This window comes from Mirounga leonina, unplaced genomic scaffold (assembly GCF_011800145.1).
Source record: "Mirounga leonina isolate KUSES-001 unplaced genomic scaffold, KU_Mleo_1.0 Mir_129, whole genome shotgun sequence".
NCBI classification, from domain to species: Eukaryota; Metazoa; Chordata; class Mammalia; order Carnivora; family Phocidae; genus Mirounga; species Mirounga leonina.
The window spans coordinates 10,723,588-10,743,331 of NW_023270323.1; the positions used below are offsets into that span (position 1 = coordinate 10,723,588).

Genomic DNA, 19,744 nt, shown 5'->3' on the forward strand with positions numbered 1-19,744 from the left:
TTGGGGTGCAGGTGCCCCTTCAGATCACTACATTTGTATCTTTGGGGTAAAGACCCAGTAGTGCAATTGCTGGGTCATAGGGTAGCTCTATTTTCACCTTTTTGAGGAACCTCCATACTGTTTTCCAGAGTGGCTGCACCAGCTTGCATTCCCACCAATAGTGTAGGAGGGTTCCCCCAGGAAAGTGTTTCTTAAAAAGTTATAAAAAGCTCAACCCGGGAATATTAAAAGTTCATTCTTCTTATTTTTTTTAAAGATTTATTTATTTATTTTTGTGAGAGAGAGAGAGAGAGCACGCGCAAGCACGAATGAAAGCACAAGCCAGGGGGAGGGGCAGAGGGAGAGGCAGACTCCCCATTGAGCAGGAAGCCTGACGTGGGATTTGATCCCAGGGCCCCAGGATCATGACCTGAGCGGAAGGCCGACATTTAACCGACTGAGCGACCCAGGCGCCGGTTCATCCTTATTATTTTTTTTAAAGATTTTTTTTTTTTTAATGTGAGAGAGAGAGAATTAGAGAGAGCACATGAGAGGGGGGAGGGTCAGAGGGAGAAGCAGACTCCCTGCCAAGCAGGGAGCCCGATGCGGGACTCGATCCAGGGATTCCAGGATCATGACCTGAGCCGAAGGCAGTCGCTTAACCAACTGAGCCACCCAGGCGCCCTGTCCTTATTATTAATCAAGGAAATAAAATTAAATATTGGCAAGGACTATACAAAGAAAATAGAATTGATAGAGTTGTCAATTGATAGAGTTGTCTCTCAAATAAGTAAGTAGATCTTTAAAAAAATTTTTTTAAAAGGGATAATAATAGTAAATCCATATAGTGAAACAGTCTACAATAATTTTTCAATGTTGTTAAATATAAATACTTTTTAAAAAAGATTTATTTATTTGACAGAGAGAGAGCGTGAGCATAAGCAGGAGGAGGGGCAGGCAGAGGGAGAAGCAGGTTCCCTGCTAAGGAAGAGCCCAATGGGGGCTCAATCCCAGGACCCCGGGATCATGACCTGAGCCAAAGGTAGATGCTTAACTGACTGAGCCACCAGGCACCCCTATAAATACTTTTTGACAAGTTACTCAGTATATATTATCAAGTGAGAAAAAAACAATTAAAAAACATTAATTCATATAAAGAAAATGGTTCAAAGGATACACAGCAAGACATTAACAGTTGCTATTTTAGAATAGTGATGTTATTTTTATTTTCAAATTTTCAGCAATAAGCATATGTTGCTTTTATAGTAACATAAAATAACACTAACATTTACTTTTTGTTTTAAAAAATGTGTTTGTAATTTTCCTCTGGTGGTTCAAAAATATGTTTAGATACCATGAAAGCAAAGGAAAGGAAAATATCAAGGTAGAGAATTTATATCAAACAAAGCACATCCTTTGTATATTCCTGCCACGAGTAAGTTGACTATCATTGTTATATCTTATCATTCTACCCTAGAAGTGAACCTGAAGATCAGAATTTAAGTCAGAATTATTTCATTTGGGGGCGCCTGGGTGGCTCAGTTGGTTAAGCGACTGCCTTCGGCTCTGGTCATGATCCTGGAGTCCCAGGATCGAGTCCCACATCGGGCTCCCTGCTCAGCAGGGAGTCTGCCTCTCTCTCTGACCCTCCCCCCTCTCATGCTCTCTATCTCATTCTCTCTCTCAAATAAATAAATAAAATCTTTAAAAAAATTTATTTCATTTGGGAGATAATTCCAAGTAGCATTAGCAGCAGAAAGATGGAATGAAAAAGAAAAGAGAAGGAAGCTATTAAAGGTGTGTTATCATGCAATTTACCGCTGTGGGCAACTGGGTTCAGTCCCCTCAGGAATTCTGGGAAACCCTGTAGAAGGTACCTCAGAGTTGCCCCTTATCACGTGGGTGAGTTTGCTGTGATTTTTAGTCACCAACTGCCTCAGTTCACTGTTGGAGAGCTGCCTGTGAGAGAGAGGGAAGACAGCTAATTTCCCAGCACTTCTAGCCTTCCCGGCCTTTGGGTAATCAAGCAGACAAAAAACCCCTCAGGTGAAGAGTCACAGATGTCTACATGTAGAAGCCTAGGTTCCACCTGCGGGTTCACTGCCCAACTTGAGGAAACACCCCTACTGACACACTTGTGTAAAAATCCTAACATCTGGAGGTCTTGTGTTTTCCAATGCTGACTGATTTTTCCACCATTGAATGTCCACATAATAATATGAAGGTATAATATGAAGGAGTAGGTAGGGTGTGATGATAAAAAGAGGGAGAGGATTAAGAAGATTACAGTTTGTGTTAACTGCTCTATGTTGAACACTGTGTTCGATGCTATGGAAATAGAAAAGAAGTGTAATTCATAAATTTTGTTTCACAGAGCTTACAATAGAATGGAATATGTATATACATGAGAAACTTTAAAGTGATAATAAAGGATGTATATAGTTCAGTGTCCATGCGAGTGATACAGATAAAATGCTGAGGAGAGAGGCATTTCCACATTTAAAAGTAGGTCATACACTGAATCATAGACCAGACCAGAGGATTATATTACAATTGAGAATGACAGCATTCTGGGTAATAAGCCCAGCATGAACAAAAACGTAATAGCAGGTGTGCTGAGTATCTTCCAGTTGTCTCTATCCTGCTTTGTGCCAGAAAAGCTGACCTTTATGAACAAAATTAACAGACTTCCTTGTCCTCTGGCTTCCAGCAGCTGCCTTTAGCAGGGGCTGTCACTTGAGGTCAAAGAGAAGGAGAGAAAGTTTGGGGTATTTCTATCCCAACTTCCTTCTCTCAGGGTCACCTCAAGCTACCTGCTTTCCTTTAGGAAGTCTTTATTATAGTCAGGAGGCCTTCTCTCCTCTCCACCTTCTAGTAACTATTCTTTTACTAACTCAGGGATACTGCACTGTTCCTAGGAGCCTTTCCTAGAGCCTATCCATACCTTTATCAAATTCTCCTCATATTGCTCCTCAAATGTACCGCAAGTTTTCTGTCAGCTGCCTGATTGAAAGGATGGTAAGGGGCTCCATTGAGAAGAGTGAAATGTTTGACAGAGCTTGAGGAAGGAGTTCATGTTGAGAAGTAGAGGCAGGTAAGATGGACATTTTCCTTTTAATTTTTTTCCAAAGAAAAATGATACTACAGATCTGAGGACAATACTCTGAGTGAAGTGTAAACATTCTTGACTGATGTGTAAATGGCTGCTTGCCAATGAGCATGCATCACATGTTCTCTATTCTGAGCTCTCTTAGGCCTCATCTGTTTTCTGCTCAACAGTTGTGAGCATAAAGGAAGTCTTTTTGTGGGTACCTCCACCAGGTAGGCACATATCCAATTACCCTCTGGTCTTCTATGATCCAAGCTTCAGCTGATGGTAAAAGTAGCAACTGAAACCATCCAAACAGGCTGAACAACAGGCTATTCTATTCTAGTAATCCAGTTTGCCTCTGAGGAAATTGGCTGAAAGTTTTACTTCTGATTCTGCTTCCTTAAAAAATAAATGAACTCGGGCGCCTGGGTGGCTCAGATGGTTAAGCGTCTGCCTTCGGCTCAGGTCATGATCCCAGCGTCCTGGGATCGAGTCCCGCATCGGGCTCCCTGCTCCTTGGGAGCCTGCTTCTCCCTCTGCCTCTCTCTCTGTCTCTCATGAATAAATAAATAAAATCTTTAAAATAAATAAATAAATAAATGAACTCATAACAATTTTTCTTGTTCAGTGTTGACTTACAAACTCCCAAAGAGAATCACTTTCAAAAAGGATCTGAAATTTGAGCTACTTTCTGGATCATCTGTGTAAGGATTATGGGTGCACAAGTTCTAGATGATGGCTACAGGACAGCCAGTAACTACTTAGGGGAAAGAGTTACATCTTCCGCAAAAGGTTGCAATGTGATAACCTCAAAGTGTGGTCTTAAAGTTTCTATGAAAAATGGTCAAGGCCTGGTGAAGTAAATTCACATATTCTGCCTGATTACTCAACCTTGATCATTTTTTTTTTAAAGATTTTATTTATTTATTTGAGAGAGAGAGAATGAGAGAGAGCACATGAGAGGGGGGAGGGTCAGAGGGAGAGGCAGGCTCCCCGCTGAGCAGGGAGCCCGATGCGGGACTCGATCCCGGGACTCCAGGATCATGACCTGAGCCGAAGGCAGTCGCTTAACCAACTGAGCCACCCAGGCGCCCCAACCTTGATCATTTTTTATCAGTGGTTTTCATCTGCTGATCTCTTCTTGGCTCCTGACTACTGTACCATCTTTCTCCGCTGACCCAGTGAAAAAGCAGTCCTAAATCGCTAATTAATAAGGAAAGAAAGCCTGCAAGCCCGGGCAGGCCACTGTGCCCGTTCCAAAGTTTGGAAGCAGCCACATTTTGTTTATCAGATAGAGACATTATAAAATCTTTTTGCAACTGGAAATTCTCACCCCTCGAGGCCTGTAGTGAGATTGTTTTGGTGGTTTGATGGTCAGCAGGGACTCAGGCTCCTTCTGTCCTTCTTTCATCATCCTATCCATGACTCAAATAACCTCTTGGTCCAAGATGGCTGCTAAAACACAAGCTATGACTTCCAGGGTGAGGGAAGGATGAGAGGATCCTCCCAGCGGAATCAATTCCCTTTAAGCAGCCATCCCCAAAACTCCATGCAACACCTGTACTTGGATCTAATGAATAGAACTTACTTTGTCAGAGAGGCTGAAAGGTAATCTGTTAGCTAGGTACATAGCCACCCCTCAAAAAACCTGGAGTTCTCTTATTCACAAAGAAGGCAAGAAGATACTGTGTAAACACTTAACAGTATCTGCCATGCTGCATTTATTTTAATTTACATTAATATTTAAAAAAATAAACTTTTCAGAGATAGATTCTGTTATGACGCTGTGAAGATGTTATCAGAAGTCTAATGTAATATAGATCTATATCTTTAATGAAACAAGTACTTTTCTTTTTTTTAATTTATATTTTTATTTATCTCTTTAGTAATCTCTATACCCAACATGGGGCTTGAACTCATGACCCCAAGATCAAGAGTTTCACACTCTTCTGACTGAGCCAGCCAGGCACCCCAAAACAAGTGCTTTTCATATAGATCATACATTTGGAATGCATGTCAGAATTGAAACACAATTGCATTTGTTTCTCTGTGTCAGTTTCTACCACGTATATGGATACAGTTTTGCTCAGAAGTGTATTACAAGTATTTCAAACCCAGATGTTGGAAAACAGAGTTTCTCTAAATATGTTTTTCTGGTGACTAAAGTGACAATACTTACAGAGTCGGGTAGGGATGGAGGCAAATTGCTCTCGTCCTGTCACTTCACGGATTGCTCTGGAGAGAATTCCACAGCTCCCAGATATGCAGCTGAAAGCTCCACCATGTGTAGGCAAGTTCACAGGAAATGGAAAGTGATTTGACCTGCGCAGGATGGAGTAACAAAAGTGAAATGTTAAATATGGGGGGAAACTCAGATTAAATTATAAATTGTAAAAACTCACAAACACAAGTAATTTTCAAAAAGAAAAATTTAGTGCACAAATTGAACGAGCAGTGGCCATACCAAGGATACTTTCTGTTTTAGCTATATCCACTGACCCACCCCAAACTACCCAAAATACTTATCACTCTAAACAAGAACTATGGATCTACTGTGTAAATATATTCTCAAGTAATGTTCTCTAGCCTAGAGCTGTACCCCACTGCTTCCACTCTTTTTTTTTTTTTTTTTTAACTCAAATTCTGTCTTTTAGAGATATCCTGAAGCCACCAGTGGGAATTAGCTATTGTCCTTTAGGAAGCAGAGTTGTATAGTTGTGACAGGGTCTTAGAGTCTGCAAGCCTTAAATATTTACTATTTGGCCCTTTACAGAAAATATTTGCTCAAACCTTCTTTATGACACTTAGTTGATATGCATTCATTTATTGCTAGAGTGTTTAAAACAGCTACTATATATCAAGTACTATGCTCCTACTTTCTACTTAAGAGTCTTTCAGATAAATGAAAGAGGTAGATAACTAATTAAAATGCTCACTGGTAAGTGCTACCTTTGGGGCAAAAATAGGTTGTTGCAGTGTGAACATAACTGTAAGGAACTAACCCAGAATTGGGGAGAGGGCACCATAACCAGGGAAGACTTCCTCATGAAAACAGTATCTAAGTTAATATTGGATGTTGAGTAGGAGTCAGGCAAAGAGAGAGAAGGCACAGCAATTACAAAGGTCCAGAAGGAAATTAGGGAAATGCAAGTATTTCAGAGACCACAATGGAAAATGTTAGCAAAGGTTTAGAGATAGCTATGTCAGATTATTGGCAAGGGTAATGGATATTAGAACGGTCATAAATTGACTAAAATAGCATAAGCTGGGCCGCTAGACGAAGGCCAGAAAATGTAGGCATCCGGTGTGTTGTGGGGCAGAAGGCAGGAAGTGGTAGTTGTTAAAGGGAAGCTGAAGCACTTCAGTAAAGTTTGGTCGTGCCAGAGGGTGATAAGATAAAGGTGGAGGAGGGGCAAGAAAGCGCAAGCCAGTGACTCTGACTTGGACAGGGAGAGGTGGTCTTGCTAGTAGTGTTCAGGGTCTTCAAGGAAGTTCTATTCTGGCAGTCTCTCTGGCTGCGAATCTGTGCCTCCACTGCAAATGAAGATAAAAATTGTCCTCTTCATTAATCTTCCTAAATCCCTCCGCAGGCCACATCTGAAATTCTTTTGGAGATTATAAAGCCTTTTATTTCAGGATTAGAGATAAAGATGCCTTCTATTTTAGCTTAAAATGCAAATGTCAATTAAGGTTAAAATACTGATTTATTCAGACCAAAGTACATCACACAATGAGTCAACAGATATCAGACCTTTTCCAGTTTTAATTTATGGGGCTTTGTGAGATTTAGGGAAGGGAAGAAAGATCTTCACTTACTAAGGCCAGCGCTGTTTATTCGAAATGGAGCTAGAAAGGAATCAGTAAAAGCTAAGAATATAATCCTTGTCAGATTTAGGAAATATGTGTTCTTTTCTTTCAGTTGAGGTTAGGGAGGAAAAAGTTTTCCTTGACCCTTCCAGGATCCCTGGCTGGGTCTGAAGATGAAACTGATAAAAACAGATGAACAGGAGAAAAGTATACACATTTTATTGAACTTTTACACGTACATGGGCATTTTCCCAATGAAGACCTGAAGAAGTGACCAGAGTAGGAAGCTTTCATACCTTTTAGACAAAGAAGTAATAAATTTGTGACAAATTGACAAGACAAAGGGATTTGGGCTGGGGGTACTAAACAGTGAAATAACTAGGAAGATAAGGGTAAGTTTAACAAGGTTTGTTTATATAGATTTCTTGGCCCTAAATTCCATTTCTGGTGATAAAAATGTCTTTCCTCTTGGTACATTTTTACATGGCAGGTTTTTTTTTTTTTTTTAAGATTTTATTTGTCAGGGAGAGAGAGAAAGCACAAGCAGGGGGGATGGCAGGCAGAGGGAGAAACAGGCTCCCCGCTGAGCAAGGAGCCCGATGCAGGACTCATCCCAGGACCCCAGGATCATGATCTGACCTGAAGGTAGATACTTAACCAACTGATCCACCCAGTGTCCCTACATGGCAGTTTTATTGACTGTTTCAGGTAAGAAGGGTGAGAGGGTGAGCTGCAGAGTGACCTTCCTCCTTCTGCCGTTTTTCTCAAATTCCTTCAGCTTTATTCAATATGCCAACATGCTAACTGTGGGGGTAGAATGTCCTGAATCCCATCAAAGACATATCTTGTTTTGAGAGATATATATTTTTTAAAATAATTAAGAGCATTTCTGTGGACATATTACATTTTATTTATTTTTTTAAAGATATTATTTATTTGAGAGAGAGTGAGAACTAGAGAGAGAGAGCCCACACACAGAGGGAGAAGGGGAGAGAGAAGCAGACTCCCCGCGGAGCAGGGAGCCCAATGTGGGGCTCGATCCCAGGACCTCGGGATCATGACCTGAGCCCCTCCCCCTGCTTGTGTTCCCTCTCGCTGTGTCTCTCTCTGTCAAATAAATAAATAAAATCTTAAAAAAAAAAAAGGCCACTCTGCTCTATAAGCATTTTTTTTTTTTAAGATTTATTTATTTGACAGAGAGAGACACAGCGAGAGGGGGAACACAAGCAGGGGGAGGGGAAGAGGGAGAAGCAGGCTTCCCGCTGAGCAGGGAGCCCGATGCGGGGCTCGATCCCAGGACCCTGGGATCATGACCTGAGCCGAAGGCAGACGCTTAAGGACTGAGCCACCCAGGCGCCCCTCTATAAGCATTTTTTATTTCATTTTATTTTTTTTTTAAATAAACTCTAGGCCCAACATGGGGCTTGAACTCATGACCCTGAGGTCAAGAATCACATACTCTACCAACTGAGCCAGCCAGGCACCCCTATAGAGCATTTTTTAGGAGACATAGTACACCTGATTAAAAAGAAAAGTTCGGGGCGCCTGGGTGGCTCAGTCGGTTAAGCGACTGCCTTCGGCTCAGGTCATGATCCTGGAGTCCCGGATCGAGTCCCGGATCGAGTCCCGGATCGAGTCCCGGATCGAGTCCCGCATCGCATCGGGCTCCCCGCTCAGCGGGGGATCTGCTTCTCCCTCTCCCTCTCCTGCTCTCTGTCTCTCGTTCTCTCTCGCAAATAAATCTTTAAAAAAAAAAGTTCATATTATATAAAAAATTCTATTAGAACATGCTTTTATTAAATATATATTGTATTGCATCATGCTTCCAGACGAATTTTATAATTGTGTGGGTGTGTATACTTTAAAACTGGTCTTGTTCTATTTTTCTAAGGGCACTGACATCAAATTTGCAAAATACAATGCTCTGAAGAGGAATATTCGAAATATTAAGGATTATTTCAATTTCTTTTATGTAAAAAAGGTGATGTTTTTTAGAAATGAAACTTCAAATTCAAGTAGTCATTTTGGGGTTTTTACATAAGATGCTACTACTTTTTAAAAAGCTCTTTTTCGAGCAAAATCAATACAAACCTATGCGTTAACATTCATAAATGTACCTAGGGCTGAATTTATTCTGACATAGATTCCTGGGGTTGTAAAACCTTGAGATTGTTCTAATAAAAGACACAGTGTTAGGAGAATATCCTTTTAAAAAATTTTCTTTGCTCTCTCTTAATCTCCCACCTCTACATTCCACTGACTTTACTGAAAAATTGGTTTATTTCAACATCATTTTTATTTGCAATGGTTTTTGCCAGTGTCTGCTTAGGTCAATTAACTGCTTCCTTAGGTTTATAAACTGTGGGTCTGTATTTATAAACACGAGCTGCTGTGTATATCCTCTGGGGAACATGTGGAGAAAGTGACATAGGAATAAAAACGGAAGTCTTCCCCCCTCCCCCACCATTTTTAAAAAAGAGATAGAAACCCAAGGGACACTCAACGCGCGCGGGAGGGGAGTTGGTGGATATAAAAAGAAACTAAATTCTGTACGGCCTCCGAAGTGAAGAATAACTTCAGAGATATTAATAACCTATCCAGAACTGTTTTGAGGACGTCCCCTACCTCCCCCCGGCAGCACAGCGCCGCGAGCCCCCGAACTCTCTCACCGCCCCCGAGGACGTGGGGGGACGGGCACCCGGAGGAGGTAACCATAAACCACACCTCCCAGAGCGCAGTGCGCAGGCTCCGGCGCGCGCTCCGCTCGCAGCCCCAGAGGCCGCCGCTCTCGGGGCTGAACCGAGAGGACGCCGGGCGCCAGGCGGGGCTCTGCGGGCCGCGCAGGAGGGCGCGCGTCCGTCGGGAGCTCACGCGGGTCCAGTGCGGCGCGGCTGGGTGCTGCGGGGAACGCTGGGTTGCGGGAGCCTGGCAGGGCAGCTGCAGCCTTGGCGAGGCCGGCAGACACCGAGCGGAGAGACGAGCCGAGGACCGAGGTAACTGCGTTCATTCCCCCTCACTCCTCTCCTCCCTTTGTGCGGTGCTGTGGGTTCACGCCGAGCCTTCCCTTACCCCAACCCGAAATCGTAACGCCGCCCGGGCTTGCGCCTCCGGCTCGAGGAAACTCCAGCCTTACGAGCAGTAACTGAAACTCCGCAGCTGAGAGGGTTTGGGGCCCATTAAGCCGCTGCACGTTTTCTGTCGCTCCCGTTGGCGGGAGGCACAGGGTCGCATTTCCCGGAGGAGGTCCCCAGCCTCCGGCTCTGTCAGCCGCGTCGGTGGCCCCCTTGGCTCTCTCCTCTCGGTCGGTCTTTCCGGGAAGAGAGGGACAGGCAGGTGTTTGGTGGGGTGCAAGGAATGAGCAGGAGGCGGCGCGGCCGGCCGGGTTCGGGGGCCCGGGGAGGGCGGCCGGCCCGTGGGCGCGCGCGGCAGGTGGGCTGTCTCCCGGCCCTGCGGCGTGGGGACTCGCAGCCCGCCCGGGACTGGCCTGCCAGGGGGCTTGTCGCCGGTCCGGGACTGACCCGCCGGAGGGGCTCGCTGCCTGTCGGGACTTGCCTCTCCGCGGAGCTCGCTGCTAGTCGGAGTTTGCTGGTACTGGGGGTTTGCGGCTCGCGCGGTGGTGGAGACGCTGTGGAAGAGTGCCTCCTGGTGTGACACCAGCAACTGCAGCCCCTTCCAGAAGGCGCAGCCGCTCGGCCGAGTTCGTTTTATCGCCCCAGAGCCGGCTGTTTCTTCTTTCCACTCAGTTCTGGGCTTCGTTAACTTGGTGGCTTCTTCAGGCTGGGCGATCTGTCTACAGAGTTGGGAGTTTTCTAGCCCGGGGCTTGTCCTTTGCTGGATTTGCACAGTCGTGGCGTTTGCGCGCCTGGGTGTGAAAAGCATTCTACGTATATTCCCACTGGGCAGTGTTCTACTTTCGTAGAAAATGGAACCCTTCTCAGTATTCCTTTTCATCTGTTTTAATAACATGACTATTTTTGGCCCTTTATGCTAATGTTATCCCTGTGGGTGGTTACCACATTTGGAAGATACTTTGGGGAAAGCTGCTTGAAAAACCTGGGTTGACACAAGTATTTTATCTACTAGTTGCACTTTTTCTTTTCTTCTTCTTCTTTTTTGCATTGTTTTTCTGTTATATAAGTCAATAGTTGTTTGACTCTTGCTGTTCTTCATTCTGACTCTATGAGGAAACCCTTTCTCCATCTCCCTTGAATCCTGACCCTGGCAGAGAGGGTCGACCTGGGAGAACAGAGGACTTCTGCTTGGCGGTGGCATTTTTCATTGGTTGCTGCTTTTCCTCCTCCCACTGGCACCCCCTTTAGTTTGTCAGTCAACTGGTGACCCACTTCAGACTTTTAGTCCCCTAAAATACCAAATAGTATGAACAAAAATATAAAAAGGAATCTTAAGATAACTATACTCACACGTGCACTTAGCTTCATATTAACATTTAAAACTAATTCTTTTAGCATTTTTTTTTTTTTTTTCTAAAGATTTTATTTATTTATTTGAGAGAGAGAGAGAGAAACAGCATGAGAGGGGAGAGGGTCAGAGGGAGAAGCAGACTCCCTGCGAGTCCCCATGCGAGAAGAGCCCGATGCGATGCGGGACTCGATCCAGGGACTCCGGGACCATGACCTGAGCCGAAGGCAGTCGCTTAACCAACTGAGCCACCCAGGCGCCTTCTTTTAGCATTTAATAAGATTACTGTTAATGGTTTTTTAAATGATAATATATGCTGTAATGCACGTTCTGTATTCTGGCAGGAAGCTTAATTCACAGGGTAATTTTTAGAAGACAATTATTTCCTCATTTGTTAAGAAAATGAGGTAAATTTTGACACATCCGCCCCAGCCCTTTTGCAAAATAGAGTTTATATTTATTTATATTTATAGCAGAATTGAGTGAAAGGTACAGATTTCCCAGGTACCGTACCTCTGCCTCCATATGCCCCCTGCCTGGCTCCACAGAGGCCTGTACAGCCTCCCCCACCATCAAAATTCCCACATGGAAATGGTACATTTGTTAAAATCAATGAATCTACATTGACAGATCATTATCACCTAAAGTTTATAGTTTACAGTAGGGTGTTGTATATCATATGGGTTTAGACAAATGACACTTAAAAAAAAATCAAGAAATTTTGATTTGTAGAGAATGGAAGTATTGTTACTTAAAAAAAGACTACAAGGAATATTTTGAACATCCTAAAAGTTAATTTCAAATAGTTTTTGTGTTTTAAAAGGAATTGGATGTTTAAACTTTCAGTTTTTTCTTAATAATTTTATTCTTAATAATTCTAATTATTCTAAAATATTCTTAGTAATTTTACCCCTGACTCACAAGACCCAACTAAATCATTCATAACCAGACAATGAACTCTCATGTAAAGCCAGCCCTTAAAAAAAAAAAAAGTTTGATAGTATTTACTTAACCAGTATTCACCTGAAAATACACTGATAGCATTTTATTTTATTTTTTTAAGGATTTTAATTATTCTAAAATATTCTTAACATTGCATGTTAAGAATTAAAGAGATGAATGAGAATGAATGCTTCATAGAATAACAAAATATCCTTATTTTTCAGTCCTAAAACTCATTAGCTTGACCATTTATTTTTCTGAAAACCATGTTTTATGTTAACCAATGAAGCAAGAGGAAATCAAACATTTTAAATACACTAATTTTTCTTTACTGATGTCAAGATGTATCTACAATAGAATGTGACCTATTAAGCTTTCTTTTTTTTTTTAAATCTGTTTTCTCTGAGGGGTTTTTGTGGCAGCATCAGGATATAATAATGTACTAAGTAAGCTCAGTTCTGGAACTAGACAACTTAATTAGAATCCCAGCTCTCCATTTGTTGGCTGTGTGACCAGGGCAAGTTATTTTCTGAACCTCCATTTTGTTAGCTATAAAAGGGAGATAAGAGTATTGTTATTATGATGTAAAATCATTTTATAAATTAATACACTATAATGTTTATTGATATCACTTAGTTACATGCTGTATTTTAAAATGCTGTCAGTTGGGGCGCCTGGGTGGCTCAGTCGGTTAAGCATCTGCCTTTGGCTCAGGTTATGATCCCAGGGTCCTGGGATTGATCCCCGTGTCGTGCTCTGCCTGCTTATGCTCTCTCTGTCAAATAAATAAATAAAATCCTTAAAAAAAATAAAATAAAATGCTATCAGTGTATTTTCAGGTGAATACTGGTTAAGTAAATACTATCAAACTTTTTTTTTTTTTTTAAGGGCTGGCTTTACATGAGAGTTCATTGTCTGGTTATGAATGATTTAGTTGGGTCTTGTGAGTCAAGGGTAAAATTATGAAAGAGAGTCAAAGGTGCCTTGGGAAAATTTCTACTTCATCTTTCTGGTTCTTAATCTAGATCTATGGGCGTGTCCGTAGTCTTACAAGAGTCTGAACTCTGTATATCTGTACTTTGTGGGGAAAAGACCTGTAACTTTCAACAGCTGTTCAAAGGGGGTTCATGGACAACCCCTGGCAAAGGTTCTAGGAACTGTTAGCATCAGTTATCTAGGCAGTCTTCTTTACTAAACGTTTTGCAGATTATTATTATCTTTAAAGTAAGTTCCACGCCCATTGTGGAGTCCAAGTTAAAAAAACTCAAACTCAGAATCAAGACCTGAGCTGAGATCAAGAGTTGGACATTTAGCTGACTGAGCCATCCAGGCACCCCTTGCAGATTATTTTTAATATTAGTTTAGTTTTTTTTTTTTTGAAAGGTAATTTTTGAACCACCACGAGTGCCTGTTTTTCTTCTAGAACTAGAGGTTGATATTTATGATATACTGTGCTCATATGAATAATGGTGCTGCTGCTTATATGTGGAGATGACACTACTGATGGATCCATTATTGTTAGGCAGATACTGTCCATTCTTCCCCTCCCCTCCCGTCTTGATGGGCAATAGAATACTTGGCAAGGAATGATACCCTAATACAATCCAGCATGTTAGAATATTACTTTGAAATGCTAAAACATGATTTGGTTTCCTTAACTTAAAATTTGAACATTTTTTCTTTTCTCAACAGAACACCAAATGCTAAAGAAAATTATTTTGTCTTCCAAACTAGATAATGACATTTACATAGTGTATTTGTTATATTTCTTCCTGTATAGCACAGAGTGTAATATTTTATTAATTCTTAATTAATGGTTATTTTGAATTTCAGAATTTCTGGTTTGGAAAAAAAATTCACAATCTGCTTAAGTAGATTAGATTATAATTTGTAATTTTATAACATTGAAGATTAATCTTATTTGCCTTTGGGGAATTTTAGAGTTAGGTTAGAGTTCTAAGTTTGGGTTCATTCTTGTAATAGAGTTTGGAAATAAGCTACATCAAACTGCCGTATGTTTCTTGTTAGTATTAGGTTGCTGAGCTCTGAGGCTTTACAGTGTGAAGCCAGCTTCTCTTCTGGATCAGTTACCAGGCCAGGCACTCACAAGGCCTGAAGAGTATGGGGTGAATGAAGTAATGCAGCAAACTTAAGAATAAACCTATGCAGTGGAGTAATGTCTTTTGGTCTTTTTCCTTGAGGTGTCTTTTACTCTTCCCCTTTAATATTGGTCAGTGTTTTCATTTGAACGGGAAAGCTTTTCAAAGCTCAAGTTCTAAATCAATACTTGGGAATTTATGGAATAAAGTAAGCAGAAGTGTGTTTGGCTCTCTAGGTTTGCTTCTTACAAAATTAGTCTGAGAGTCTTATATAAATCTCAGAGATCAAGTAGAGGTGAATGCCAGCATTTGCATAGTACTTTCTGTGTACAGGATAAGTCACTATGCTGCATCTTTAGTTATTTTAGTGCCGAGGATTGCTTATTACTTTAATAATGAACGTTTGAGTTAAGTTAATTGGACATAAGTTAAAAAGAGTAATCATTTCAGGAAAAATTTTACTTATGGGAAGACTATCATTTTAAGAAGATGCGTGATTTTATGTGTATTCTCTTAACCCTTGAACTTTAAAAAATTCAAAAATGTTTCCTGCCTGGGGAGATTATTATTAATACCCCTATGTGAGTCCTTAAAATTCCTTTGTATATACCGTACAGAGATATAGTTGATGTCATCTTTAGCCTTGTGGTAAGAGTTTCTTGTAGTCAGGCAAGCCTATGTTGAGTCCTGGGCATTGCCACTTAATCAGTGGTGACCTTGGGTAGGTTTCTTAGCTTCTCTGAACCTTATTATCTACAGCTGTAAATATAGGAATAATACCTCTTCAGGTTGTCTGAGGACTGAAATGAACAAATGTTAAATATCTAACTCAAATAATAACAGTTACTATATAGTTTATGTGCCAGACGATTTATTAACTCAGTTAATTCTAATAATCCTATAAAGTTGGTACTGTTATTTTCACATTTTTACAGGTGAAGAAATGGAGGCTAATAAAAAGTTATATAACTTTACCAAGGTCATACAGCTAGTAAGTAGATAGTGCTAACTATCTTCTCTCTCTCTCTTCTTCTGCCCCTCCTATCTGCTATCTACAAAGCTGACTGTTGTCATTAAAAAAAAAAAATCAAAACAATAGGAATACTTAGGGTAATATAGCCAGTCCTCACCTTTTGCTTTAGTGAAAAATGCATCTGAATGTAGATCATTATAAAGCATATTTTATTTGTTTGCTGGAAAAAAATGGAGTATTGTGTTCCTGACGAAGGACTCAGGATCACATAATTTAAAAAAGTAAATTTATGAGGCACGTGGGTGGCTCAGTCGTTAAGTGTCTGCCTTCGGCTCATGTCATGATCTCCACATCCTAGGATGGAGCCCTGCGGCTCCCTGCTCAAAGGGGAGCCTGCTTCTCCATCTCCTGCTCCCCCTGCTTATGTTCCCTCTCTCACTGTCTCTCTCTCTGTCAAATACATCTTTAAAAAAAATAAATTTATAATAATGTAATATTAAGTAATATATGTAATGTTATATTAGTAATGTAAAATTATTACAAAAGTAATAATCATTTATTGAATGCTTATTGTATACTAGATATAGGGTTAAATACTTCATATATTATTACTTCATTTAAACTTTTTTAAAAAAAAGTTTTATTAATTTAAGTGCTCTCTACACCCGACATGGGGCTCCAACTCACAACCCCAAAATCAAGAGTTGCATGCTCTTCTGACAGAGCTAGCCAGGCACCCCTATTATTAGTTCATTTAAACTTCACAAGAACCTTACAAGAAAGCTGAGGCTCAGAGTGATTTTAAGTGACTTGTCCAAGGCTAACAGCTAATAGAGAATCCCAAAGCTGTCTGATCCTAAAGTCTGCTATTAATCACTAGTTTGTGTGCCCTGTGTTACATATGGCTAACAGATTTCTCTAAAAATCAAGGCAACCAGGGCACCTGGCTTAGTTAGTTAAGCATTGGACTCTTGATTTAGCCTCAGGTCATGATCTGAGGATTGTGGGATGGAGCCCTGCTTGGGGCACTGTGCTCAGCAGGGAGTGTGCTTGAGATTCCCTCCCCCTCCCCTTCTGCCCCTCCTCACTGCATGCACGGGTGCTCTCTCTTTGTCTCTCTCTCTGTCTCTCTCTCTCTGCCTCAAATAAATAAATCTTTAGGGGCACCTGGGTGGCTCAGTTGGTTAAGCTTCTGTCTTTGGCTCAGGTCATGATCTCAGAGTCCTGGGATCAAGCTCCAGGTCAGGCCCCCTGCTCATCTGGGACCCTGCTTTTCCCTCTCCCTCTGCCCCTCTCCCCCCTCGTTATTTCTCTCTCACTCAAATAAATAAATAAAATCTTTAAAAAAATAAATCTTTTAAAATATATAATTTATATTTTAAAAAATATAAAAATAAAGGTAACAGCTTAGGGAATTTTAAATAGAAAAAAAATACTTTCACATTTTAGAAGTAAACAGTGTTTACCTAAAACTAGGGTCTTACAGGCTAAACTCCGCTTGCTCTTACTTTTTTTTTTTAAGATTTTTTTTTTTAAAGATTTTATTTATTTATTAGAGCACAAGCAGGGGGAGAAGAAGGCAGAGGGAGAGGGAGAAGCAGACTCCCCACAGAGAAGGGAGCCTGATGCAGGGCTCGATCCCAGGACCCTGGGATCATGACCTGAGCCGAAGGCAGGCGCTTAACCGACTGAGCCACCCAGGCACCCCTTGCTCTCTTTTTTTTTTTAAGATTTTATTTATTTGACACAGACATAGCGAGAGAGGGAACACAAGCAGGGGGAGTGGGAGAGGGAGAAGCAGGCTTCCCGCTGAGCAGGGATCCCGATGTGGGGCTCGATCCCAAGACGCTGGGATCATGACCCGGGCCGAAGGCAGATGCTTAATGACTGAGCCACCCAGGCACCCCTCTAACTTCTGTAAATAAATTTTTATTGGAGTACAGTCACACTCATTTCTTTATGTATTGTCTCTGGCTGCTTTCATACTACTATGGCATAGTTGAGTGGTCATGAAAGAGACTGTATGGCCCACAAAGCCTAAAATGTTTACTCTTTGGCCCTTCACAGAAAGATTACTGATCCATGACCTATCCAGTCCTGTTCTTTTATAAATGAAGAAACTGAGACTTGGAGAGATTAGGTAACTTCCCCAAAATGTAACTAGTTAAAATCCAATTATCCTGATACCTAAGTCACTCTTACTCCTGCTATACCATGCGACCTCTTTTTATTTATTTTCATTTTTAAATTTTATTTATTTTATTTTTTTAAGATTTTATTCATTTGAGACACAGATACAGAAAGAGAGCATGAGCAGGGGGAGAGGCAGAGGGAGAGGGAGAAGCAGACTCCCCGTTGAGCCAGGAGCCCAATGTGGGGCTTGATCCCAGCACCCTGGGATCATGACCTGAGCTGAAGGCAGACGCTCAACCACCTAAGCCACCCAGGCACCCCTAAATTTTATTTTTAAGATTTATTTATTCTAGAGAGAGAGTGAGAGTGCACAAATGGGAGGGGCAGAGGAAGAGGGAGAGAATCTCAAGCAGACTGTGTGTGCTGAGCACAGAGCCTGTCGCAGAGCTCATTCTCACAACCCTGAGATTACGACCTGAGCTGAAACCAAGAGTTGGACACTTAGCTGACTGTGCCACCCAGGCACACCCCTGTTTTTATTTTTTAAAGTTTTAATTTATTCATTTAAGTACTCTCTACACTGAACATGGGGCTCAAACTCACAACCTCAAGATCAAGAGTCACATGCTCTTCCAACTGAGCCAGTCAGGTGCCCCATGCTACCTCTGTTTAAGTTCTATAAAATCAGCAGCTGTACCTTATGGTCATTATATAAGGGACTTTAAAGCATTATAAAACGTTTATGACCTATAAGAATATTTAACCTAGTTAATACAGGCATGCTTGCTGTAATAACAGTAAATACTTAGTCATTTCCCTTTCGTTCATAGAATTTGATGAACTTTTGGGAATATACTTTATATGCCCCATTCTGTAAATTTCTGTGACCCACTTTAAACTTATGTTTCCTTATTTTCCTCCACAGATATCTCTATAATAAATAGAGACTTGGAATCATTTCGTTAATTGATTCCAAAACAGCAGTTGCAGTTGGAACCATCTTGTGGTTGGAAACCTATCACATATACATCTTCTTTTCTTTTTTTAAAGATTTTTATTTATTTATTTGAGAGAGAGAGAATGGAAGAGAGCACGAGACGGGGGAGGGTCAGAGGGAGAAGCAGACTCCTGCTGAGCAAGGAGCCCAATGTGGGACTCGATCCTGGGACTCCAGGATCATGACCTGAGCCGAAGGCAGTTGCTTAACCAAGTGAGCCACCGAGGCGCCCTCACATATACATATTTACAAAATAGAGATCATACATCTTGTATCCAGTTTTCTTTCTTCTTACTGTTGCATTATTCATGGAATTTTTTAAGCATTGAGGTGATATGATCTGATTTGAATTTGGGAATGATAACTGGCAGCCGTAGGAAGGATGCCTGGTGAGAGTAGAGGCTGTTGGGAAGCTGTCATTATAGCTGTGAGATGATGGGGCCTGGGACTAAAGTGGGATTGCTGGAGAAGCAGGGCCAACAATATGAGAGGAACTGAGGAAGTAGAATGTATGGAACTTGGTTATAGTTTGGTAGAGTGGATTGGGAATTTTGAGTACATGGGAGCTTTCACGTTCAGTGGGGAGCCTTGATCATCCAGACTAGTTTGGGTTCTCCCATAATATCCAGTATATCTCTTTACTGTTGCCTTTACGACGTTATTATTATCATCTGTTTTTGTCCCATCTGGATAATTCAGGCTCGTTAATGGTAGGAATTATGTCATGTCTTAATCATCTTTTTTTAGGGGAGACTTATCTTAGATAATCTTTTTAAAGATTAGATTACTTTTGTGCATACTTTTTTTTTTTTAAGGAAAATAGAAGAGATAGATAGGTTAAGGTGTTCCTAAATTTCTTCACATTTAGAGTCTGATTCTTTTGAAGCAGTTTTATCTCAGAATCATTTGTTTTTTCATACAGCATAATCTCCTACTGCATCCAGGGGATAGATGATGCAGCCTTTAAATGTGCTTTGTCATCATTCTTCCAATTTTGTCACCGTTCTTCCAATTTTTTCTTTTTTTAAGATTTTATTTATTTTGAGGGGTGCCTGGGTGGCTCAGTCGTTAAGTGTCTGCCTTTGGCTCAGGTCATGATCCCAGGGTCCTGGGATCGAGCCCCGCATCGGGCTCCCTGCTCAGCAGGGGGCCTGCTTCTCCCTCTCCCACTCCCCCTGCTTGTGTTCCCTCTCTCACTGTGTCTCTCTCTGTCAAATAAATAAATAAAATCTTTAAAAAAAAAAAAGGGAGAGAGAGAGCATGAGCAGAGGAGAGGAACAGAGGCAGAGGGAGAAGCAGACTCC

General features: G+C 41.3%; 1 protein-coding gene across 5 annotated transcripts in view; it reads left to right on the forward strand.

Annotated features, from left to right (window-relative positions):
* The first annotated feature begins 9,442 nt into the window (after positions 1-9,442).
* Positions 9,443-19,744, forward strand: part of KLHL8 (kelch like family member 8) — a 60,972-nt gene continuing 50,670 nt past the window's right edge. For 2 of the 5 annotated variants that reach the window (XM_035004576.1, XM_035004573.1), the window contains exon 1: positions 9,443-9,870. The gene's annotated coding sequence lies outside the window, so the exon portion shown is untranslated. The remainder of the gene's footprint in view (positions 9,871-19,744) is intronic. The other 3 variants (XM_035004575.1, XM_035004572.1, XM_035004574.1) reach the window with 3 other exon arrangements.